This window comes from Capricornis sumatraensis, chromosome 10 (assembly GCF_032405125.1).
Source record: "Capricornis sumatraensis isolate serow.1 chromosome 10, serow.2, whole genome shotgun sequence".
Taxonomy (NCBI): domain Eukaryota; kingdom Metazoa; phylum Chordata; class Mammalia; order Artiodactyla; family Bovidae; genus Capricornis; species Capricornis sumatraensis.
This window is the reverse complement of record NC_091078.1, coordinates 16,395,740-16,413,105: the sequence shown is the minus strand read 5'-3', so window position 1 is coordinate 16,413,105 and position 17,366 is coordinate 16,395,740.

Genomic DNA, 17,366 nt, shown 5'->3' with positions numbered 1-17,366 from the left:
TAGTGAGAGAGCGAACGCTGCACAGTGGATTCCCCGGCCCTGGAGCAGGGAAGTTAGCCAGCTTCTGGAGGCATAAGTCGTGGAGCCGTTGGAATTCTACCCTAAACAAGCTGGTTAACCTACAGATCAGTTGCAAGTTTGGTCCCCCAGGACCAGCCTCTTGACACAAAGGACCTGGCCACACCCCTAAGCCAGTCACCTACAGCTGGTGTTTAGCAAGATGCAGGAAGATGTATAAAAGACTCAGGAAATTCCCAGTGAGGGTGAGTCAACAGTGTCACCTGGACCAATGGTCTGGGTACTGTCAGAGTCTGCTCTAAGTGTCTGTGAATGGGGCGTTCAGATTTAGCACCCCACCTTCTGTGTCAGTGCCGCTTTGCACTCAGACTCTGTCCTCTAATCTGGCAGAGCTCCTCATGGGGCATTTTTGCCTCTTTATTTACAGCAGTATTTTTATTTATACTCAGCTGCATCTGGTGTTTACAGATTGAGATAGAACTTGGGGAACTCAGCACTCTTAGTGTTATTCTTCCATTGAGTTGCTTAAAAGAGAGTTTATCAGAAACACTATTTGAAATTTTAGGCTTTAAAAGTGTTGACTGAAGTCTAGTGTTTTGGTGTCATCTTCAGTTTATACTTTGCTTTTAGTCATGTGAAGAAATAAATTTTATCTGTGAAATCACTAGGCTAAAAAATAATAACTATGGATCAAATGAGTCATTTTGCTTCTCTGTCAAAAGTCTGGAAATATCCACAGAAAATAGTGAATTAAATTTCTTCATTTTAGATAAGAAATGTATTTGTCTAAAGACTCCAGTAATGGTACTCATTATAAAATATTTCATATGAACAGCAGCAATGCCACCAATATTTTAAAGTACCTATAATTTTTAAAAACCATTGTGTGCATGTGTGTGTGTTTTAATTTCACATCAATTCTACAAAGAAAGGTAAATACCATACCCATTTGAGAGGTGAGAAAACTGAGATAGAAATGACGCAGTCAAAGACAAACAGGCTATCAAGGCTAAAAGCTGAGAGACAGAACCAGCTACATCACCAGTTAAAATGAAAAGTGGAGCTCCTTTTCAAAAAGCAGGGGGAAATTGCTATTAGAGGACCTAAAATAGAAAGCTTTTTCCTTTAAAAAAATGTTTTATTGTGTTATAAATATTGGGTAATAGTGATAGCTGAATAACAATATAAACTTATAAATTGCAAAGATATTTTTGGTGTCAGTTTTATATAATATGTAATACTTTATTATTAATGTATGACACCTTGATTGATCATTTTTCTGCCTTTTCTGCAAATTCATTAAGTCATTAAAATTTATACTTTTAGCGACTTCATTTTCAGTTCATACAATTGAAAACATTGCCAGTTGCGCTTGGCAAATGCAAGGTCTCAGATACTTTTTGATAATTTTTAATTTTGAGAAGGCTCTGCTGATCCAACTGTTACTGGAGTTATTAAAAGTATCTCTTCTCCATTTTTTGATACTTTAAAATTTATTATTATTATGGTAGATATTATTTATTCATATTTACCATTTTAACTCTTTTTAAATGGATAATGCAGTGTCCTTAAGTACATTGAAGACATTCACAATGTGGTTCAGCTGTCGTCAGTCTCCATCTCCAGAACTTTTTCATCATCCCCAACGGAAACTCTGTGTATGTTAAACAGTAATTAACCATTCTTTTCCTTCAACTTCTGGCAACCAGTATTATCCTTTCCTTCCATATGAATTTGTCTATAGAAGGTACCTCATAGAAATGGACTGATACAATGTTTGTCCTTTTGTGTCTGGCTGGTTTCATGGAGCATAATGTTTTCAAGGTTTATCCGTGTTGAAGTGTGTATCAGTACTTACTGTTGTGTATATGATGCTGCTGTGAAATTAGTATACATCACTGTTCGAGTACCTGCTTTCATTTCTTTTGAGTACCTAGCTAAAATGGGTTTTGCCAGATCAACTGGTAATTCTACATTGAACTTTTGGAGAAATCATCGTACTGTTTTCTACCGTGGCTGCACCAGTTACACTGCCCCCAGCAACGCAGAAGGGTTCCGATTTCTCCATATCCTAACCAATGCTTGTTATTTTCCATTTTGTTTTTTGGCAATAGTCATCCTAAAGAATATGAAGTAGTATCTCATTGCAGTTTTGACTTGTATTCTCTGATGGTTAGTGGTATTAAGTACCTTTCCTTGAGCTTTTTGGTCATTTATATGTCATCTTTGGAGAAGTGTCTATTCAAGTCCTCCTTTGCCTAATTTTTTCCCTCAGCTTCATTGGGATATAATTGGAATATAACATTATGTAAATTTAAGGTATACTTCATGATGATTTGATACCTATCTATATTGTACAAGGATTACCATACAGAGGTTAGTTAATACCTCTATCATTTTATATGCACACATATATATAATGTGTGTGAGTGTGTGTGTATATACACACACACTCACACACATGTATTCTTTTTCAGATTCTTTTCCCATATAGGTTATTACAGAATATTGAGTAGAGTTCCCTGTGCTATATGGGAGGTCCTTATTAGTTATCTATTTTATGTATAGTAGTGTATGTATGTTAATGCCACGCTCCTAATTTATCATTTCATCCAACATTTCCCGTTTGGCAACCGTTAAGTTTCAAGATCTGTGAGTCTGTTTTGTAAATAAGTTTATTACACTTTTTTATTAGATTCCACATGTAAGTGATATCATATATTTGTCTTTCTCTGACTTACTTCACTTAGTGTGGTAATCTCTAGATCCATCCATATCGCTGCAAATGGCATTATTTTGCCTTTTTCTAAGGGCTTAGTAATGTTCTATTGTATATATGTACCACATTTTTATTCTTGTCATTGGACATTTAGTTTGTTTCCATGTCTTGTCTATTGTAAATAGTGCTACAGTGAACACTGGAGGGAGTGTATCTTTTCAAATTATGGTTTTTTCAGGATACAGGTCCAAGAATGGGATTGCTGGATCATTTGGCAGTTCTATTTTAGTTTTTTAAGGAAACTTCAAATTATTCTCCATAATGGTTGTACTAATTTACATTCCCACCAATAGTGTAAGAGGATTCTCTCTTCTCCAAACCCTGTGCAGTATTTATTGTTTGTAGATTTTTTGATGATAGCCATTCTGACTGATGAGGGGATACCTCATTATAGTTAAAAAAAATTTTTTTTAATTGGAGGATAATTGCTTTACAATATTGTATTAGTTTTTGCTGTACTATAACGCGAATCAGCTGTAAGTATATATATAGTTTCTCCTTTGAACCTCCCTCCCAGCCCACTCCCATCCTACTCCTCTAGGTCATCACAGAGCACCAAGCTGAGAGCCCCCTGTGTTACTCAGCAGCTTCCCACTAGCTATCTGTTTTACACATGGTAGTGTATACATGTCAATGCTGTTCTCTCAATTCATCACACCTTCTCTTTCTTCCATGCGTCCACAAGTCTGTTTTCTATATCTGTGTCTCTATTTCTGCCCTGCAAATAGTTACATCAGTACCATTTTTCTAGATTCCACATATATGTTACTATACGATACTTTTTCTGACTTAACTTCATTCTGTCTGACAGTGTCTAGGTCCATCCACATCACTACAAATGACCCAATTTGTTCCTTTTTATGGCTGAGTAATATTCCAGTGTTTGTATGTACCACAACTTTATCCATTCATTTATCGATGGACATCTAGGTTACTTCCATGTCCTGGCTATTGTAATAGAGCTGCAGTGAACCTTGGGGTATATGTGTCTTTCCAAATTATGGTTTTCTCAGGGTGCATGCCTGTTGGGTCATAAGGTAGTTTTATTCCTAGTTTCTTAAGGAATCTCCATTCTGTTCTCCATAGTGCTGCATCAACTTACCTTCCCACCAACAGTGCAAGAGGGCTCCCTTTCTCCACATCCTCTCCAGGATTTATTGTTTGTAGAATTTTTGACTTTGATGGCCATTCTGACTGATGAGAGGTGATACCTCATTGTAATTTTGATTTGCATTTCACTAATGAGTGATGGTATCTTTTCATGTGTTTTTAGCCATCTATATGTCTTCTGTGAAAAAATGTCTGTTTAGGTTTTCTACCCACTTTTTGATTGGGTTGTTTGTTTTCCTGTATGGAGCTGCATGAGCTGCTTATGTATTTTTGAGAGTAATCCTTTGTCAATTGTTTCTTTTGCTATTATTTTCTCCCATATTGAGAGTTGTCTTTCACTGCTTTGGTTAAATTTACTCCTAGATATTTTATTCTTTTTATGCAATTGTATATGTTTGTTATTTTAATTTCTCTGATAGTTCTTCGTGTATAGAAAGGCAACATTTTTATATATTCATTTTTGTATCCTACAAATGTACTGAATTGCTCTATAATTCTAATTTTTGTGTGTGTGGAGTCTCTAGAAGTTTCTATATATAATATGCCATCTGCAAATAGTGACAGTTTTACTTCCTCCTTTCCAATTTGGATGCTGTTTACTTCATTTTCTTGCCTAATTGCTCCGCTAGGACTTCCAGTACTATGTTAATCAAAGTGGTATGCATAGGCGTCTTTGTCTTGTTCTTAATCTTAGAGGAAAGTTTCAGATTTTCTCCATTGAGTATGATGTTAGCTGTGGATTGTCATATGTGGCCTTTATTATGTTGAGGTACATTCCCTCTGTACCCACTTTTTTGAGAGTTTTTAACCATAAATGGATGTTGGATTTTGTCAACTACTTTTCTGTGTCTCTTGAGATGATAGCATGATATTCATCCTTCATTTTGTCAATGTGCTCTATCACATTGCTTGATTTGCAGATACTAAATCATCCTTGCATCTCCCAAATAAACCCCACTTGATCATGGTGTATGATCCTTCTTCTTTTCTTGGCTGGGCTCGGGTCTTTGTTGCAGCACGTGGGCCCAGCCATTGAGGTGTATAGGCTCTCTAGTTGGTGTGCATGGACTTAATTCCCCCATGACATGTGGGATCTTGGTTTCCTGGCCAGGGATCAAACCCATGTCCCTTGCATTGGAAGATGAATTCTTAACCACTGGACTACTAGGGAAAGCCCCCCTTTTTTTGAGGTTTATAAGAAAGCTAGATTCCACATTTGTTTCTGCTGAAATAAAGAAATAATGAAGGCAGCTCCTTCATTATTTCAGTTACTGAAAGAGACTGCATTACCACATTACAAATCAATGTCAGATGTAAGATCTATCAACAGATAAAAGAAACATTTTTGTGATTAATCAAAATTCAGTTTTTATAAGCAAAAAGAGAAAAACCTCAGCAAATTCAAAGCATTTCTTTTTTTTTTACAATTCTTCATTTATACCTGATTAGCCACCTATTTCTCCTTACACATGAAATTTTTTCATTGTTTTATTTTAATTCACTTTTAAAAGGTTTTGTTTTTGTTGTTCAGTCACTAAGTCACGTCTGACTCTCTACGACCCCGTGGGCTAGAGCACTCCGGGGTTCCCTGTCCTTAAAGATGGTCTTGATGGCACTTTTCTCCACATCATCCTTTCTCAATATTTCCAAGAGATATTTCAGGAACTTAAGAGAGAAGGTGTGAGAAATAGACATTTTACCTTTTCTCCCAGAGAAGACCCCGGTTTGTGGGTCCCTAGGAGAGGCCAAGCTGTTTAAGCCCCCAGCAAGGTGTGAGCAGTGCCTGCACCTGCTCACAGCCTTGTGAAAACTGCCACCTCTGAGGCTAGGACAGCACCCACGGTGTTTTGTCCGCTGCCTCAGGCACCTTCTCTGGCTTTGGGAGTGGCAGTTGCATCTAATTCCACGGCCATGTCGGAGTTGCCCTCTTAGCGTATCCCCACGGCCGCCAGCCCCAGCCTCTCCCTGGGACCTTTGCTGGAGCTTCAGCACCCCACCCTGACTGCAGGCCAAGGCTTGCTAGCCGCCTCTCTCAGCCCCTGCCCCCACCCTCTGCTCAGATGGTTTCGGAACCATACGCAAAACATTTCTCTACTACTTACGAAATTTTTAAATGGCATGGCTAGTGTTGTCATTAAATGATACCAGAGAATCAGTTTTTGTCAACAATTTAAAGATTTGATTACAGCTTCTGGGTAGTTTTTTAAATTGAAATATAATTGACTTGTAATATTAGTTTCAGATGTACAAAATAGTGATTTGATATTTTTATACGTTACAAAATGATGATAACTCTGGTCATCATCTGTCACTATACAAAGTTATTACAGTATTATTGACTCTACTCCTCATGCTGTACATTTCATCCTTGTGACTCATTTGTTTTTGTAACTGGATATTTGTGTCTCTTAATCTCCCTTACCTTTTTCACTCATCCCCACTCAACCCCCGCTTCTGCCCCCCAGAACCACCTGTTTGTTCTCTGTATCCATGACTGTTCCCTTTTTGTTATGTTTGCTCATGTGTTTTTTAAGATTCTAAGTGAAATCATATAATATTTGTCTTTTTATGCCTGATTTAAATTTCACTTTGCATAAGTACCCTCTAGGTCTATCTATCTTCTTCCAAATGGCAAAGTTTCATTCTTTTTTATGACTAATATGCCATTGTGTGTGTGTGTGTGTGTGTGTACATATATACACATATACTACCTTTTCTTTATCTGTTCATCTATTGATTGATATTTGGGTTGCTTCCGCATCTTAGTTACTGCAAGTAATCCTGTGATGAATGTAAGGGTGCATATATCTTTTCAAATTAGTATTTTTCTTTTCTTTAGAAAAATCCCCAAAAGTAGAATTGCTACTTATACAGTAGCTCTACTTTTAATTTTTGGAACTGTACTCTTTTTCTATAGTGATTGTACCAATTTACATTCCCACCAAGAGTGCACAAGAGTTCTCTTTTCTTCACATCCTTGCCAACACTTGTTATTTGTTGTCTTTTTGGTAATAGCCATTCTGACAAGTATGAGATGTCAATCTCCCTACGGTTTTGGTTTGCATTTCCTTGATGGGTAGTGATGTTGAGCATCTTTTCTGTGTCTGTTGGCCGTCTGTATGTCGTCTTTGGAGAAGTGTCTATTCAGGTTCTCTGCCCATTTTTGAATCAGGTTGTTTATTTTTTGTTGTTGATTTATATGACATCTTTGTGTATTTTGTTTATTAACTGCTTATCAGATAAATCATTTGCACATATCTTCTCCCAGTTAGTAGGCTACCTTTTGGTTTCACTGATAGTTCCCTTTGCTATGCAAAAACTTTTTAGTTTTATATAATCCCATTTGTTTATTTTGCTTTTGTTTCCCATGCCTGAGGAGACATATAAAAAAAAAATGCTAAGACTATTGTCAAAGAGCATACAGTCTATGGTTTCTTCTAGGAAGTGGATGGTTTCAGGTCTTACATTTGAATCCAGTTCATTTTGAGTTTATTTTTGTATACAGTGTGATAAAGTAGTCCAATTTGATTCTTCACATGCAGCTGTCCAATTTTCCCAGCACCACTTATTAAAGAAGTTGTATTTGCCCCTTTGTATATTCTTGTCTCTTTTGTTGGGATTAACTGACCATGTAATGTGGGTTTATTTCTAGGCTTTCAATTTTGTTCCACTGATCCATGTGTCTTTTTTTTGTACCACATTTTTTTGGTTACTGTAGTAATGTGGCATAGTTTGAAATGAGGGACTGTAATGTTTCCAACTTGGTTCTTAAGATTGTTTTCCTTATTTAAGATCTTTTCTGTTTTCATAAAAGTTTTAGAATTAATTGCTCTAGTCCCATGAAAAATGCCATTGGTATTTTGACAGGAACTGCATTGACCGTGTAGATTGCCTTGAGGAATATGGTTGTTTAACAATATTAATTCTTCCACTCCATGAGCATTCGCTTGTGTCATTTCCAATTTCTTTCATCTTTGTACAATAGTTTTCTAAATACAAGCCTTATACTTTCTTGGTTAGAGTTATTCCTTGGTATTTTATTGTTTTTTAGGCAATCGTAAATGGGATTGTTTCTTAGCTCCCGTGATAGTTATAGTTAGTGTATAGAAATGCAACAGATTTCTATATATGAATATTTTGCAACATTACTGAATTAATTTATTCTAATATTTTGGTGGTGTCTTTAAGATGTTTTTACCATGTCATCTGCACATAGTGACAGCTTTACTTCTTCCTTTCCAGTTTGGATTTATTTTATTTCTTTTTCTGATTGCTATGGCTAGAATTTCCAATACTATGTTGAATAAGACACTCATAGTGGGCATCCTTGTCTTGGTCCAGATCTTGGAGGAAATGCTTTCAGCTTTCCACCCTTGAGGATTATGTTGATTATATGTTTGCTACATCTAGCCTTTACTGTGTTGAAGTCTGTTCCCTCTACATTCACTGTAAGCTTTTTTAAAATCATAAATGAACGTTCAATTTTATCAGAAACTTTTAGTCACATCTATTGAGATGATCACGTGATTTCTATTACTCAATTTGTTAATATGGTCTTATTACACTGATTGATTTGTGTGTATGTGGATATGGGACCATCCTTGTATTTTTGGAGTAAATGCTACTTGGTCGTGGTGTATGATATTTTTAGTGTGTTGCTGAATTTGGTTTTCTAATATATATATTTTTTAATCTAAAGTCTCTTTCTTACTTTATTTATTCATTTTTAATTTTTTTTTCATTTTTACTTTATTTTACTTTACAATACTGTATTGGTTTTGCCATACATTGACATGAATCTGCCACGGGTATACATGAGTTCCCAAACATGAACCCCCCTCCCACCTCCCACCCCATATCATCTCTCTGGATCATCCCCATGCACCAGCCCTGAGAATCCTGTATCCTGCATCGAACATAGACTGGCGATTCGTTTCTTACATGATAGTATACATGTTTCAATGCCATTCTCCCAAATCATCCCACCCTCTCCTTCTCCCTCAGAGTCCAAAAGTCCACTCTACACATCTGTGTCTCTTTTGCTGTCTCGCATACAGGGTCATCATTACCATCTTTCTAAATTCCATATATATGTGTTAGAATACTGTATTGGTGTTTTTCTTTCTGGCTTACTTCACTCTGTGTAATCGGCTCCAGTTTCATCCATCTCATTAGAACTGATTCAAATGTATTCTTTTTAATGGCTGAGTAATACTCCATTGTGTATATGTACCACAGCTTTCTTATCCATTCATCTGCTGATGGACATCTAGGTTGTTTCCATGTCCTGGCTATTGTAAACAGTGCTGCGATGAACATTGAGGTACACGTGTCTCTTTCTATTCTGGTTTCCTCGGTGTTTGACATCTATGTTCAGGAGTGATTGTTGTTGTTCAGTCATGTCTGGCTCTCTACGACCCCATGGATTGTGGGATGCCAGGCTTCTCATCCTTCACCATCTCCTGGGGCTTGCTCAAACTTATGTCCATTGAGTCAGTGATGTCATCCAACCACCTCACTGCTGTTGTTCCCTTCTCCTCCTGCCTTCAATCTTTCCCAGCATTCTATCGACCTGGGGAGTTCGTCTTTGAGTGTCAGAAGTGATACTAGCCAGTCATTTTCTCTTTGAGGGTTGTCTTTTTCTGGTTTTGGTATCAGTGTGCTGCTGACCTCATAGGATGAGTTTGGAAGTATTCTTTCCTCTTCCATTTTTTGAAATAGTTTGAAAAGGATAGATGTTAACTCTTCTTTAAATATTTGGCAGAATTTATCTGTGAAGCTGTCTGGTCTAGGACTTTTGTTAGGAGTTTTGTTTGTTTGTTTGCTTGTTTGTTTTTATTACTGGTGGAGAAGGAAATGGCAACCCCCTCCAGTATTCTTGTCTGGAAAATTCCATGGACAGAGGAGCCTGGCGGGCTACGCTCCACAGGGTTGCAAAGAGTTGGACGCAGCTGAATGATTAACATGTTATTACTGGCTCGTTTTCACTATTGGTAGTCAGTATCTTCATATTTTGCTTCATCCTGACTCAGGATAGTGTGTGTTTCTAGGAATTGATCTATTTCTTCTAGATTGTCCATTTTGTTGGCGTATAATTGTGGTACTCTCTTATGACACTCTGTGTTTCTATGGTTTGGTTATAACTTCTCTTTAATTTCTGATTTTATTTGAGGCCTAGCTTTTTTTTTTTTTTCTTGAGTTTGGCTAGAGGTTTACCAGTTTTGTTTACATTTTCAAATAAGCAGTTCTTAATTTCCTTAATCTTTATTATTATTATTTCTTAGTCTCTCTTTCATTTGTTTCTGCTCTGCTCTTTATTATTTCTTCCCTGGCTACTAACTTTCTTTTTTTTTTTTTTCTTTTCCTAGTTCATTTAGGTGCAAGGTTAGATTGTTTATTAGAAATTTTTCTTGTTTCCTGCGGTAGGCTTGTACTGCTATAAACTGCCTTTTTAGAACTGTTTTTGCCGTTTCTCATAGATTTTTGGATCAATGCTTACATTTTCACTTGTTTCCGAGTATTTTTTAAATTTTCTCTTTGACTTCTTCAATGACACATTCATTGTTTAATGGGATATTTTTTTAGCCTCCACATGTTTGCTTTTTTGCAAATTTTTTCTTGTAGTTTATTTCTAGTCTCATAGTGTTGTGTTTGGAAAAGATGTAAGTGGGGTGTTAGAGTCTCGTATTTATTGTATTACTGTCGATTTTCTCCCTTTTATTTTGTTAATATTTGCTTTATGTATTTAGATGTTCTTATGTTGAATACATATAAATTTACATTTATTATTTCTTCTTATAGGAGTTATCCCTTTATCATTATGTAATATCCTCTGTCTCCTGTTACAGTCTTTGTTTTAAAGTCTATTTTGTCTCATTGATTCTCCAATTTTCTTATTTTGTTTTATATGGAGTACCTTTTTCCATCCCCTCACTTTCTGTGTGTGCCTTCAACTCTGAAGTGAGTCTCTAGGCAGCATATATATGGGTCTTATTTTTGTATCCATTCAGCCACTCTGATTTTGATCAGAGTTTAGTCTATTTACATTTAAAATAATTATTTCTGGGTATATACTTACTGCCATTTTGTTATTATTTTCTGGATCTTTTGTATTTCTCTTTTTTTTCTTCTGTTGCTCTTTGTAATTTGACTATCTTTGTGTTATGTTTAGATTCCTTTCTGGTTTTTTTTTTTCTGTACCTATTACAAGTTTTTGGAGGGTGGTTACCATGAGGTTCAAATATAGAAGTATAACTATATATGTAAATTTATATATATATATGGTTATCTTAAGTTCACATTCTAATAACCCTGCATTTTTACTCCTTCCCCCAACACACACACATTCAAAGTTTTTGGCATAGTATTTAATATCTAGTTGTTTTGTGTATCCCTTAACTACTAATTTGTGGATATAGAAGATTTTACTACTTTGGCTTTATAACTGGTTGATCCACTAACTTTACTGTTTGTGTTTATGAATGAGATTTTCCTTTTTATAATCACTGGCTTAATAGTGCTGAACTCTTAGCTTTAGCTTTTCTATAAAACTCTTTATTTCTCCTAAAAATCTGAATGATACCCATGTTGAGTAGAGTATTCTTGTAGGTTGTAGGTTTTCCCCTTTTATCACTTTAAATATATAACGTCACTGTCTTCTGGCCTGCAAAGTTTCTGCTAAAACATAAGCTCATAGTTTTGTGGGAATTCCCTTATATATAACTAGTTGCTTTTATGTTGCTCCTGTTAAGAGTCACTCTTTTTAAAAATGTATTTATTTATCCTTTTTTGGCTGCCCTGGATCCTCATTGCAATGCATGGGCTTTAACCTGCCTCTTGAGAAATCTGTATGCAGGTCAGGAAGCAGCAGTGAGAACTGGACATGGAACAACAGACTGGTTCCAAATAGCAAAAGGAGTGCATCAAGGCTGTATATTGTCACCCTGCTTATTTAACTTATATGCAGAGTACATCATGAGAAACGCTGGACTGGAAGAAACACAAGCTGGAATCAAGATTGCCGGGAGAAATATCAATAACCTCAGATATGCAGATGACACCACCCTTATGGCAGAAAGTGAAGAGGAACTAAAACGCCTCTTGATGAAAGTGAAAGAGGAGAATGAAAAAGTTGGCTTAAAGCTCAACATTCAGAAAACGAAGATCATGGCATCTGGTCCCATCATTTCATGGGAAATAGATGGAGAAACAGTGGAAACAGTGTCAGACTTTATTTTGGGGGGCTCCAGAATCACTGCAGATGGTGACTGCAGCCATGAAATTAAAAGACGCTTACTCCTTGGAAGAAAAGTTATGACCAACCTAGATAGTATATTCAAAAGCAGAGACATTACTTTGCCGACTAAGGTCCGTCTAGTCAAGGCTATGGTTTTTCCTGTGGTCATGTATGGATGTGAGAGTTGGACTGTGAAGAAAGCTGAGCGCCGAAGAATTGATGCTTTTGAACTGTGGTGTTGGAGGAGACTGTTGAGAGTCCCTTGGATTGCAAGGAGATCCAACCAGTCCATTCTGAAGGAATGAGATCAGCCCTGGGATTTCTTTGGAAGGAATGACGCTAAAGCTGAAACTCCAGTACTTTGGCCACCTCATGCAAAGAGTTGACTCATTTGAAAAGACTCTGATGCTGGGAGGGATTGGGGGCAGGAGAAGAAGGGGACAACAGAGGATGAGATGGCTGGATAGCATCACTGGCTCGATGGACATGAGTCTGCGTGAACTCCGGGAGATGGTGATGGACAGGGAGGCCTGGCGTGCTGTGATTCATGGGGTCGCAAAGAGTCGAACACGACTGAGCGACTGAACTGAACTGAGAGGGTGGGGGCTACTCTTCATGGCAGTGTGCAGACTTCTGATTGCAGTGGTTTCTCTTGTTGCAGAGCACAGCTCTAGGCACGTGGGCTTCAGTGGTTGCGGCTCACAGGCTCGGTAGTTGTGACCCATGGGCTTAGTTGCTCTGTTGCATGTGGGATCTTCCAAGACCAGGGATCAAACCCACGTCCCCTGCATTGGCAGGCAGATTCTTAACTGGGCCACTAGGGAAGTCCCAAGATTTCTCTGTTTATCTTCAATTTCTGTCATTTTAATTACACCGTATCTTGGTGTGGAACTCTTTGGGTTCATCTTGTTTGAGGCATTATGCTTCCTGGACCTGGATGTTTTGGATCCTGTCCCAGGTTAGGAAAGTTTTTATCTTCAGGTAAGTTCTCTGCCTCTTTTTTTCTCTCTTTTCCTTCATTATAGGGACCCCCTATAATGTGAATTTTAGTATGACTGATGTTGTCTCAGAGGTCTCTTAAACTATCCTCATTTAGAAAGTTTTTTTGTCTCTTCAGGAGACATTATTCTGTCTTCTAATTTGCTGATCTCTTCCTTCCATCTAATCTATTGTTGGTGTCTTCTAGTGTATTTTTTATGACAGTTATTGTATCTTTCAGTTCTATCTATTCTTCATATTTTTATTTTTTAAATTTATTTAAATTGGAGGCTAATTACTTTACAATATTGTATTGATTTTGCCACACATCAACATGAATCTGCCACAGGTGTACACGTGTTCCCCATCCTGAACCCCTCTCCCACCTCCCTCCCCATAGCATCCCTCTCGGTCATCCCAGTGCACCAGCCCCGAGCATCCTGTATCATGCATCAAACCTGGACTGGTGATTCATTTCATATATGATAATATACATGTTTCAATGCCATTCTCCCAAATCATTCCACTCTCTTCCTTTCCCACAGAGTCCAAAATACTGTTCTATATGTCTGTGTCTCTTTTGCTGCCTCGCATACAGGGTTATCGTTACCATCTTTCCAAATTCCATATATATGTGTTAGAATACTGTATTGGTGTTTTTCTTTCTGGCTTACTTCACTCTGTATAATAGGCTCCAGTTTCATCCATCTCATTAGAACTAATTCAAATGTATTCTTTTTAATGGCTGAGTAATACTCCATTGTGTATATGTACCACAGCTTTCTTATCCATTCATCTGCTGATGGACATCTAGGTTGCTTCCATGTCCTGGCTATTATAAACAGTGCTGTGATGAACATTGGGGTACACGTGTCTCTTTCAATTCTGGTTTCCTTGGTGTGTATGCCCACAAGTGGGATTGATGGGTCATAAGGCAGTTCTATGTCTAGTTTTTTAAGGAATCTCCACACTGTTCTCCATAATGGCTGTACTAGTTTGCATTCCCACCAACAGTGTAAGACGGTTTCCTTTTCTCCACACCCTCTCCAGCATTTATTGCTTGTAGACTTTTGGATCGCAGCCATTCTGACTGGCGTGAAATGGTACCTCATTGTGGGTTTGATTTGCATTTCTCTGATAATGAGTGATGTTGAGCATCTTTTCATGTGTTTGTTAGCCATCTGTATGTCTTCTTTGGAGAAATGTCTGTTTAGTTCTTTGGCCCTTTTTTGATTGGGTTGTTTATTTTTCTGGAATTGAGCTGCAGGAGTTGCTTGTATATTTTTGAGATTAGTTGTTTGTCAGTTGCTTCATTTGCTATTATTTTCTCCCATTCTGAAAGCTGTCTTTTCACCTTGCTTATAGTTTCCTTTGTTGTGCAGAAGCTTTTAAGTTTAATTAGGTCCCATTTGTTTATTTTTGCTTTTATTTCCAATATTCTGGGAGATGGGTCATAGAGGATCCTGCTGTGATTTATGTTGGAGAGTGTTTTGCCTATGTTCTCCTCTAGGAGTTTTATAGTTTCTGGTCTTACGTTTAGATCTTTAATCCATTTTGAGTTTATTTTTGTGTATGGTGTTAGAAAGTGTTCTAGTTTCATTCTTTTACAAGTGGTTGACCAGTTTTCCCAGCACCACTTGTTAAAGACATTGTCTTTTCTCCGTTGTATATGCTTGCCTCCTTTGTCAAAGATAAGGTGTCCATATGTGTGTGGATTTATCTCTGGGCTTTCTATTTTGTTCCATTGATCTATATTTCTGTCTTTGTGCCAGTACCATACTGTCTTGATGACTGTGGCTTTGTAGTAGAGCCTGACATCAGGCAGGTTGATTCCTCTAGTTCCATTCTTCTTTCTCAAGATTGCTTTGGCTATTTGAGGTTTTTTAAGCTCTTTGTTAGACTTCTCACTGTGTTCATTCTTCACCTGGGTTTATTGAATATCTTTATGATTATCATCTTGAACTCTTTACTGGATAGATTCTTTATTGCTACTTAATTCCTCTTCTGGGGTTTTGCCTTGTTCCTTCATGTAGAGAATATTCCTCTGTCTCCTCATTTTGCTTAATTCTCTGTTTATTTCTATGTATTATATAGGTCAATAACTTTCCCTGATCTTAGAGAAGTGACTTTATATAGGAGATGTCCTGTGGGGCCCAGCAACACACTCCCCTCTTGTTTCCAGAGCTATACCCTCTAGGGTGCCCCCTATATGGACTGCTGCATGGGTCCTTCTATTGTGTTGGGGCCAGCTAATATGGGAGGGCTGTTAGGCATGGCTGGCCCCAGGTTTAGTTGATGGCCAGGCCCTGACTCATGCAGTGACTGCCAGCTCCCTGGTGGGTGAGTCCTAGTTCAGCTGCTTGTGTAGCTTGGAGGGTCCTGGGGTGTCACGACCCGCTGGGGTGCATGTCTCACCATAGTGGCTTTGCAGTATGTATAGTCACAGCGCTGGTTTCAGCCTGTTGGCGGGTAGGCCCATGTCCCAGCTTGGCTAGTTGTGCAGGCCAAGGAGTCACAGTGCTGGTGCCAGCTTACTGGTGGATGTGTAAACCTCTGGCACTAATAGGCTAGAGGGAGAACTCCAAAATGGTGCTTGCCAGCATAAACATCCTTGTAGTAGAATGGGCTCCCCACAGAAGAGTGCTGTCAGCATCTGTGTTCCCAAAGCGAGTTCCAGTTTTCTCTTGCTTTTCAAGGGGGCTAAGATCAGCAAATGGATCTGATTCAGGCTTCTTTCTACTGCGACTCAGAGTGTGTGAGATTTTATGCATGCCCTTTAAGAACAGTCTATGCTTTGTACAGCTTTCTGGCTTTCCCGTACACAGGCCCCATTGGCCTTCAAAGCCAAACATTCCTGGGGCTTGTCTTGAGGAACCCCAGGATAGGGAGCGTGGCATGAGGCTCAGTCTCCTTGATCACTGGCGAGAATTTCTGCGGTTGTGATTATCTTCTCATTTGTTGCCACCTACCCAGGTGATGTGTATCTTGACTGTACTGTATCATCTCATAATTCCTTCTTTATATCTTCAGTTATGGAAAATCTTTTCTTCTAGGCCGCAGGTTGTTCTTATAGCTGCTCTGTAGGTGTGCTTTTCCTGTGCCTGTGGGAAGAGGTGTGCTCAGGGGCTTCCTACTCTGCCATCTTGGCCGCATCTCCCTGGTATATGATCTTTTTAATGTATTGGGATTTTTAAATATAATTTTCTGTATTTGGCTATACTGAGTCTCTGTTGCTGTGTGGACTTTTCTCTAGTTGCGGGGAGCGGTGACCGCTGTCTTGTTGCAGTATGCAGGCTTGTCATGGCAGTGGCCCCTTCTGTTGCGGAGCACAGGCTCTAGAGCGTTCAGGCTTCACCAGTTGCAGCTACACAGGCTCTGTAGTTGTGGTACACAGCCTTAGCTACCCTGTGGCATGAGGGATCCTTCTGGACCAGGAATCAAACTCATGTGTCCTGTACTGGTGGGCAGATTCTTTGCCACTGAGCCAGCAGGGAAGCCCGAATGTATGATGAATTCTGTTTGCTGAGATTTTGGTGAGGATTTCTGCTTCTATATTCATCAGGGATATTGACCAGTACTGTTACTTTCTGGTACTGGCCTTGACTGTTTTTGGAATCATGGTAATTCTGGCCTCATAAAATGAGTTTGAAAGTGTTTCCTCCTCTTTGATTTTTTGGAAGAGTTTGAGAAGGATTTGGTAGAATCCACCAATGAATTGTCTAGTCCTGGACTTTGGTTGTTGGGAGGTTTCCAGTAAATTATTCAATTTCAAACTCATAACATTTTTTCCCCTTCATATTTTCTATTTCTTTCTGACTCAGTTTCGGTAGAGTGTATGTTTAAGAATTTATCAGTTTCTTCTAGGCTGTCCAATTTGTTGGTTACTAATTGTTCATAGTAGTCTCTTGTGATCCTTTGCATTTCTATAGTATCAGTTATAACATCTCTTTCATTTCTTTCCGTTTTTTAATAATTTCTTGCTTTAATAATTTATTTTAAAAATAATTTAATTTTTTATTGATTTCTTTTGGCTGTGCTGGGTCTTCATTGATGTGTGGGCTCTTCTCTAGTTGCAGCAAGCAGGGACTCCCCTCTAGTTGAGGGCTCGGGTGTCTCATTGTGGTGGTTTCTCTTACTGCAGAGCAGGGGCTGTAGGGCGTGTGGGCTCAGTAGTTGTGATTCCCAGGCTCTAGAGCACAGGCTCAATAGCTATGGCGGATCGACTTAGTTGCTTCAGAGCATGTG